The following is a 9,442-nucleotide window of genomic DNA, read 5'->3' on the forward strand; positions in this document are numbered from 1 at the left end:
GCCCACCACATTGCAAAGGCAAGACAAAGAAGCAGGCAGGCCCAATGGAAAGTAGAGCAGGATGTCGGAATATTTTAGATAAACCCATCCATGTGATGATGATATTATTATTATTATTATTATTATTATTATTATTATTATTATTATTCCCTTCCTACTAGGTCAGCATGCTAGCTATGCTATCTTTGGGATATGGTTAGTGAATAGAAACAATTTGGTTTACTGGGCCACTGGTTCCTGATTGAGTCTTCTCCATGTCACCACTTGGGGTCACTTTAGCTTGCTGTGAATGTTTTCTTACAAGGTCACTTTAAGCAGTTCATATGTATTGGAGGAGCATTCCATAGGTTTGGTAGCGAATGCAGTTTGCATATGTACGGGGAGCGGGGGGAATGTACCTTCTACCACCACACTTTGTATACTAAAGTGCTACTTCCCATGTTTGCAGAACTGAACTGTATAAGCAATAAGTTCATGCATGACTTCACTCAAGCAGGCAGAGAACCTCACCAGGAAAACCCTGAGTCTCCAAATTTAAAAGCCACCTCACCAAGGTGTCAGAAAAAGACACACCACCCCAATAATTTATTGCCTTTTAACAACATCCCAACATTTACTCTGCCAAATAGTAAAGCTGGATCTGCCACTTGCCAGAAAACTCAAAAGAGCAGCAGAAGGCTGCTTTTCTTATATACTGTATATGCATAACACAGCCCTGTATTTCTGCCATAGGTGCAGGGAGATCAGTCAGTGAGCAGGCTTGTGGAGGATGAATGGAGTTCTCCAATTCTGGATCAGGCACAGGACATTGTAGGAGAGAACTTTATCTGAATGAGACTGCAGCAACCAGCGATCTTGGCCGTGTCTCTCTCTCTGTCACATGGTTCGTTTAGCAACTGTGTCGCTTAGCGACCATTTCATCAGAACAATTGCAGTCACTAAATGAGGAGAGGATGTATTCTACATACCTCTTCCCGTGAGTAGATGTGATAGTTTTCTTTCCGCTCCCCAACTTGCTGCTCTTTCCCTGCTTGTGTCCGCTTCTAACAGAGCAATTCTATGTATGTCTAGTAAGAAATACACATTCTTAACTCAATAAGCATTGCTCCCAGGAAAGTATTAAGGCTGCAGTTCAGCTTGCATGCTCTGGACTTTCACTGGCAGTGTCATGTCACTGTGCCTAGAGTAACAGTTCTTCCAATACTGCTAGATTTCCTATGATAAAGCTGATGAAATGTGGTTGCCTCTGGCCTATCTTGGGATCTGGAAGGCTGTTGTGTCTCTGTGCGTAGGTTGGTCTTAACTTCAAAGTTATTCATAATCCAGCATGATAAAGCAGATGGTAGAACCAAGGGCCCCTTAGGCAGTAGTAGCTATGCTAATATTTTAAGAGGCAGAACTAGCATTTATTTTTACGGCTGAGATCCTGATCCACAGTAATCATATGAGAGATATGAATTTAAACCTAAAAATGCAAATAAAGAAATAATCCTCTCTTCTAGTATGTTTTACAATTGATCAATGTGTGGATAGCAGGAAATACTCTAAAATTGTCCAGTTCCAAACTAAGCAAGCATATAGACTACAGGAAAAAATGGGAGACAAGAACTTGGTAGATTCATTCTTACTTCACATGCCAGAAATAATTAATCCTAACTATATTAGGTGCAGTTTATTTACACATCATTACATTTAAGTGGTATTTAACTACTTACTTTACAATACTTATGTATTGCTTTTCAAGCTTTGGGGTTCTTGAAAAGCACACAGAGATCTAAGATGAAGATGTAGGTGAAAACAACTGATTATGGCTGGACCTCTGTAACTATTGCCGTAATTCTGGGTGACCACTAGATGACATCAGGAATTTTTTTTTAAACTTACCAGTCTAGTCATAGATGTCTGCAGCGGGGCCAAGTGATGAAATATGCACTGCCCCACTGCAACACTAAATCCAGATCTTACATATTTGCATGCAATATCACAACCCAGGTATGGAAAAATGGAGCCTGCATTGTGACAAAGCATATTTAGGAACAGATGCCTGTCAGTCTAGCCTATATTCCCTGAAGGTCTCCCATCCAAGTATTAATAAGGCCCAACCTATACAAGTTCAGCCACGTGTTACTACTTGCTGAAATTCATACTGTCAGGGAAAAACCACGTTAAACACGGGAGACAGACACATCATAACACAAGTCACTTCAAAGTTCTAAAAACTTTATTAAATGTTAGTTCAATAAGCAAGTAAAATTTAATCAATAGCATACAAGGTACTTACTTAGATTCACATTGCAATGCGGACCAACAAGAACAAGCCGTCAGGCAGACAGCTTGACCAAGTGGTCCCGACCCTTTAGTTGCAATCCTTTTTATCCTTAAAAACCGCAAACCACAATCATGACTTGCGGGATCTGCAACTGAATCATAACGTTCCCAGTGCTAATGTTACCACACTTCCCTGTTCCATTTGCCCTTGTCACATTCTTTCCCATCAGCAGTTTGCTTAGTCTTGCAAGTTTACTTATTTCCTGTTATCGCCCTAAAGGCCATATTTTAGCTAACTTGGCTTTATTAAATGCTATCAAAACTAACATTAAAACATATAAAAGGTTACTAATAATTTTCCTCTCACAATACCCTTTAACAGTACTTAAAATATACTAAAAATAAATACTTATATTTTTGTGTTGTTCATTGTTTTTGCTTAAGAAATCAAAACTAGAAGCAAACAAGGCAATCTGACCAGTAAGCTGGATCCCAATTTCCTGATCCCAATTTTCAACTGATGAATATGTTCTCCACCTTATTTGGTTTAAGCCTCAATTTGTTTGCCCTTATCCAGTCTATAACTGACATCTAATGTTGATTTAGATTCCTTGGATTTTGATTGGAAGGTGGGATAATAGTTGAATAATACTGTCCGGGTTTTCATTCTTTTCTAACGCTAAAACTGCCTCACTGTTTTTTGTCTTGCTTCACTGTGGTTTTGGCATTGCCTTTAATACTTTTCAGTAAAGCTTCTGGGTATCCTTGGAAAGCGTCCAACATCCCTTCTTGCCCTCTGGACAGGAAACAGTTAATCCCAAGAACAAGAATCTCAGAGTTCTCCTTAATAGTATTTATCAGAAGGAAGGTTAAGGTTACAACACAAGAATTCCAGCAAATATTCTGCTTTTCAGAATAGCTATTATAGCTATGGCAGCAAAACTGTCCACCATCTCATGCTTTATCAGTACGTGTGTGTGTGTGTGCTTCTTTGGAGCACACCTCATCTGTTAATTGTTTTAATTACTGTTCCTTTTATCCATATGAGAAGTTAGACCAAGCAAGATATAAATTATACTAAGGGAAAAGAAGGTGCAGGAAATCACTAGGAACTCCAGTTGAAATTAAACATGTCCAGTACTGATACATAGATAAATCATTCTGACATTCTCAAATTACTTAATTTTTCATTGGTAATGGATAAATATGGATTTAGCCGCAAAGCCTATTTCTTATGTTTCTTGCAATGGACATAATTTACAGCAGGTAGCATATACTCATTTCCATATACTTCTTGTGCTTAATTCCAGTGGAGAGAGAATTGTTGGCTATGTATTTAGGAGCTGTAAGGAACTACAATTGGAGGCAATAACAGGGAGACCAACTGTAGGGCATGTTCTTTGCCTTCGTGCAAATGACATGTGACTATTTCATAGCCCATGAAGACCTATTTGCAAGGGACAAAATCACTTGCATCCATTCCAACTGGGCCTTTACTTTGGTTACAAACTTGTCCCATGAAGCCTCATCTTATTACCACTGCTTGGATGAGTTTGAGTTGTTATGGCCTAACATGGGACCTGTTCTTCCAACTTGCTCTGAGTTTTTGCCCAGCTTGCATTTAGTATTTTGGCAGGGTCTGAGTTTATTAGGATTCTGGTTAATGTCTCTTTGTACAAGAAAATTGTTCCAGGGACCTCAAAATAATCAAGTCCAATTTCTCTTGAGGGAATTGATCATCTGGTCAGATAGCTCCTTGGCTACATTAGCTGACAACTGTAGAAGGCTGTGTGCTAATACCTGAATACCTCTGGCCTCAGAATCTTTCGACTTTCCAGCTGGGCTTTGGGACAAGGAATTAAGTGGATCTTTTCCCATCTCATGAGAATAGTAATTTCAAATGCTGCTAGATACTGTCCTTTGCTTGCTGTCTTTTACTTGCTTTTTGCTGAGAAAGATGGTGCAAGGTTTTGGAGTTCCCGCCTTCACTATATTGATATCATCCTGTTACACGCCCGGGAAATTTATTATTTGCAGAGGGGAAGCCATGTTAGTTTATAACAGCAAAAGCACCCAAGTCTTGTGGTACCTTAAAACACTTACAATGTTTATGGAATAAGCTTCATGCATTACAATCCATTTCATCAAATGCATGGAGTATTATTCTGAGAAAGGAACATATGAGTGAGTCTACATACACATACATTCCCACAATGATGTTGTTGGAATAAAATGAGGAGAGATCCTCATGTAATTCACACTGAGATATCAGGGAAAAGATGGAATATAAATGCAATAATAACATGAATACATAAATATGATTCATAACCTGATTTCAAACATCCAGCTCTCAGTTTAACTAAAATGTGTACTTGTAGTGCTTACTTGCTCTTAGTTTTCACTTAAATAAATTTAATATGTAATTCCCCGGTTGCACCATTAATACTGTTCAACATCCCTCACCACATACGCTAAGACCTCATACAAACAATGAGAGTTTATTTGTCTTCCTCACACATCATGTTTAATTAAAGTAAATGAAGAAGCTGAATTACTCCTTTTTCTTTGCATGTGGTATGAAGACAGTATGTAATTGCGGATGGGAAGGTTGAACTCTATGCCTTTGATGGTATTTTGGACACAGATATATGTTGCTTTGTCTGACGCTGTGCCAAACTGTCCTTTAATCTTTCAGTCTGAAGAACACCCACACCCATTTTGACAGACTGGGATCCCCAAAAATTATGTTATCTTACTAAGAGTAGTTTATTTCTGGGCTATCAGATGAACAATGTAGTTGACATACTTTTAATCTTATAGGTAAGAGGTAAGGTTCCCAAATGCCAATAAGATTTTAAAGTAGGTTTTTTTTTAACATCTTCTATTCTGTCTAGGCAAGAGAAAAGCTTTTGCTTTTCCTGTTAATATTAACCAACCATCACCACTAAAACTTGGTTTCTCTCCCTGGGTGTTTTCTGATGTCCCTAGCCAATCTTTTCATTTGTTTTTAAAATGGACATAAGGATAAACTAGAGCTGTGTTTCTAAAACTTGGCAACTTTAAGATGCATGCTGGCTGGGGAATTCTGGGAACTGAAGTCCACACATCTTAAAGTCGCCAAGTTTGAGAAACACCGAACTTGAGCCTTGCAAAAAATTATTCTGTATTTTTTTCTACTAGTTCTCATACAGTGAATGAATTTGCTTTTGAGACTTATTTTAAAGAAGAGAATTTCAGTGACATTTTCATAATTTCCCCTTTCCCTTTATTTAGTTTATGAGCTGGAGACAGGGTGCATTTGTGAATGCATGTCTTTCATTGCCCCCTTGTAGTTTGCAGCCTCCCTGGCTTCCCACACTTCCAGGAAGGAAGCCTTCCCATGGCACCCTTTCAGACTGGGAATTGCGGGCAGCCCAGGAGGCTTCAGCAGATGGAAGATGTGCAAGAGAAAACAATGCCACCAACACAAGCATCCTCAGCCATCTCAAAGAATAATCTCAAAAACATCTGAAGAATTTGTGAAGCATCCTGAGACTGGTAAAAAAACAAAGCCAAAAGCCTCTTCCACTGGGGAAGAAAACGTTTTGCAAAATTGCAAGGCAGATTTTGGCAGAACAACAACAAAAAACTAGTGGGAAAATATTTATGATTTATAGGCTGGGTGAATATCTAATAAAGGTAAGTGGCTGGAAAATCTGAAATTAGTAGAACACACTGCTTTCTCAAAGTAGTACTGGAAAAGCACCTGCTCAGTAGAAGGTATTTACTTGCTATTGACAAGTGTGTCTTGCTTGTGTTAGAGGTCCAGATCGGACTGCGCTCTTTCGCGCCTCAGGCCCTACTGACAGCAAGGGGGCAGCAAAGAGAGAATTAAGGCTTTCCTATATTTCCCCTCTTTACTTACTCTTTACTCCCTGAGCTAGTTTTGGGTAGTGCTTAAGGCACCAGGCTAGAAACTGGGAGACCATGAGTTCTAGGCCCCCATTAGGCACAAAGCCAGCTGGGCGACCTTGGGCCAGTCATACTTTCTCAGCCCTAGGAAGGAGGCAATGGCAAACCACTTCTGAAAAACTTTGCCAAGAAAACTGCAGGGACTAGTCCAGGCAGTTGCCAGGAGTCAAAACTGACTCAAAGGCACCAAAAAATAAAAAAAAAATAAAAAATCCCCTCTTGATCTATCATTCTGTTTGCTCTCTCCTAAGAAATTGCTAATTGGGCTCACTTCCTTTTGCCTTTCTTTCCAAGCAGGTGTGCCTGGAGCCTATGCTCTTAGACTCCTCCTGGCAGGATGTAGTTAAATGGAACTAGGCTTTTCCTATTCCTATAATGTATTTCTTGTAAATTTATTTATTATTTATTTATCGATCCTATTTATGTAGCTGCCCATCTCACAAAAAAGTGACTCTGAGCGGCATACAATGCTCAATTTAAAAAACCATAAATACGCATAAAACAATCATTAAAACTATAAAAACAGGAGAGGATGATATTAACCACAGTAAGGGAGCCTTTGCAAAATCTCCCTAGTCCCCTGGGACCCCCAGGCCTGATGGCATAGCCAGGTCTTGAGGGACTCCCGGAACATTAACAGGGATGGAGCTGACCTCACTTCCGGGGGGAGAAGGTTCCACAAGGCAGGTGCCACGGCAGAGAAGGCCCGCCTCCTGGGACCCACCAAATGGAATTCCCTGGCAGGCGGGATCCGCAGCATGCCTTCTCTGCCAGATCTGATGGGATTATACTTGCAAAGCCTGCTTCACCAATGAACACTCAGGTTTGATTTCTGCTCTCAAAAATGCAGAGAACACTTCAATCCCCAACAGATGGCATCTTTAAAAGGGGGGGGGGAGGGCAGAATTCTGCACCATACCAAGTATTTTCTGTCCAGAAAACATAAAATCCATAGGCTTCAAGCAGTCCTAATTTACCATGAGTATATAGTAGAAACAACAGGGTCTGTTGCTAATAAATTCTAAACAGTACTTTGGCTGCATTTTTTTTTTCTTTCTGGATGCCCATTTAAATTTAGATCAGTGTGAATGTCTCTATTTGTCATTTGCCAGGGTCCAGCTCCTGTTATGGCCTTCTCAGATGGGCCTTCATCCCAGGGGGAGGAAAAACAGCCTGGATAAGGCACTATACTAATACTGTAAAGCTAGTACTACTTTATTACAAATGTATAGTAACAGAAATTTGCAAGACTGAATGCACTCCCCCCCCCTTTATCTTCCTGAGAACTAGGGAGGGTCTTGTCTGAGCTGTTTTCTCAGGTTACAGTGCTACAGTTTTCTTTTATCTGACTGTTTTTATAGTTTTGGGGAGCAAGCTCTGATAAGGGGGCAAAACAGCTCTGCGCTGCAAATATCCAGAAGGCCACTAGATGGCAGCAAACAGTTACAAGTGTCACATATCTCTTTGCTGCCACCTAATGGGCATGGAAAGGTTTACTGTTCAGACCTAATAGCCTTCCATCCAAATGAAGGCCCGCAGCTCCTGACTCTGAAACAGAGATCAGCCATCTTGTCCACAAGACTTGCTGACACAGCTGCAGAGAGGTGGAGGAGTGATAGACTGAAAGAGCATCATGAGCATAGTAGTATACTGGAGAATAATGCTCTATTTGGGAATAGGTTATTGCATTCGGCAGCTAGTTCTGTTCAACATCAGCTGTATTGGGTGGTGGCCAGGAGCCTCCAATAATTGATTTCTGCTTGAAAGCACTCAAACACTGGGATAACTTTGATGTCTGCCTATTCTTGTACCAGATGAGTATTGCCTTCAAGCTTTGCTTGACTACCTAAAACCCTGGAACAACGCCTTACTGTTCTCTCCTCTGAAACGTGACTGTTAGTATAGAACACTATCACAATGTTATATACAGTCCACCTTCACCTAGGTTCTGAGGAAGAGATAAATACAGATGTTACATTATGTCATGCCCCCATTTATGAGGTTTTATATGACTTCTACCCCCTAATTCTTGAGGGGGGGGATTTCTCTATTTTTGCACAGTGTATATAGAAGTTCCAGCTAATTACATCTGATGGCTCTGTGTGTCTTGAACCTAGACCTGGTGGTAACTGTGCTTTTCCCTAACAATTTTACTGTTAAGTGTGTTTTATAACAGTGACCCTGAATTATTTTATTGTTCTGCAAACTCTACAAGAAAAGATAGTCCCTTGTTGCCTTTTTATCTACCTAATGTATAAAAGATACCAGAAAGGGAGTCCAAAATTGATACAAAAAGTGATAGCAAAAGATGACATGTAAGAACTTGTGGACAAATTTAAAGCAAATAAATTGTCAAGTCCTGATAGAATCAACTGGGATGTCTTCAAGAACACAAATGTGAAATTCCTATTCTTTTAGCAAATATTTATAACACATGGCTAAGATCAGTCTTAGAGAAATGTGAAGTAGCCAATTCTAAAGAATTCAGGAAATTACAAACCTGGATTAATAACAGAATGGGTAAATTGAATAAATTTAAAATACATCTTTCAAGTAGAAAATGGTTAAGTAATACTTTAGGTGGGTTTGAAAGGTTCAACAACCATATGGCTAGAGTAGAATGCAGCAGGCATTCTTTACGGGGACTTTCATAGGTATTTTAACCAAATCCAGTGGTGTCCAGTGGGAAGAGGGGAGGACAGCAAGGAGCACAGTATGATGAAAATGCAAACTCCCCCCCCCCCCCGGTTGTTTTTATGTGCATCATGATGTCACACACATATACAAAAGAGGCAAACCTTGCAGTATGATGGCACAATGTTGCTTTTGTCATTTTGTTGAAAGCAGCAGGATCCCCATGACCACTTGGACACCCATGATTAAGTGCTGCACCAGATACCATTCTACCCAAGATAAGAGGCCCTCTAACAAACTATTGGCTAGACTAGATGGTTCAGTGATCTGAGTACAAAGAAGCTTCCTACATTTCCTATATTCCTAGAATCATAAATCATTCCAGACTTCCCAGAAACCCACAGCATGTTCAAAGCAATCAGTAATGATAGGGACGTGCTGTTGCTGGAATTATTTGCCAATATCCCATGTATGCAAGATCTTAATAATAGATTTTTGATCTTCCAGTCCACTGGAACAAAGGGAACAAAGCAAGAAACCTATTTTCACTCTGCCAAACCACAAACCTTGGCAGCCTACAGCCTCAAAG

The sequence above is a fragment of the Python bivittatus genome, unplaced genomic scaffold (genome assembly GCF_059951505.1).
Source record: "Python bivittatus isolate LINGU-HERP-01145 unplaced genomic scaffold, Pbiv_v1 ctg000020_np1212, whole genome shotgun sequence".
In the NCBI taxonomy this organism is placed as follows: Eukaryota; Metazoa; Chordata; class Lepidosauria; order Squamata; family Pythonidae; genus Python; species Python bivittatus.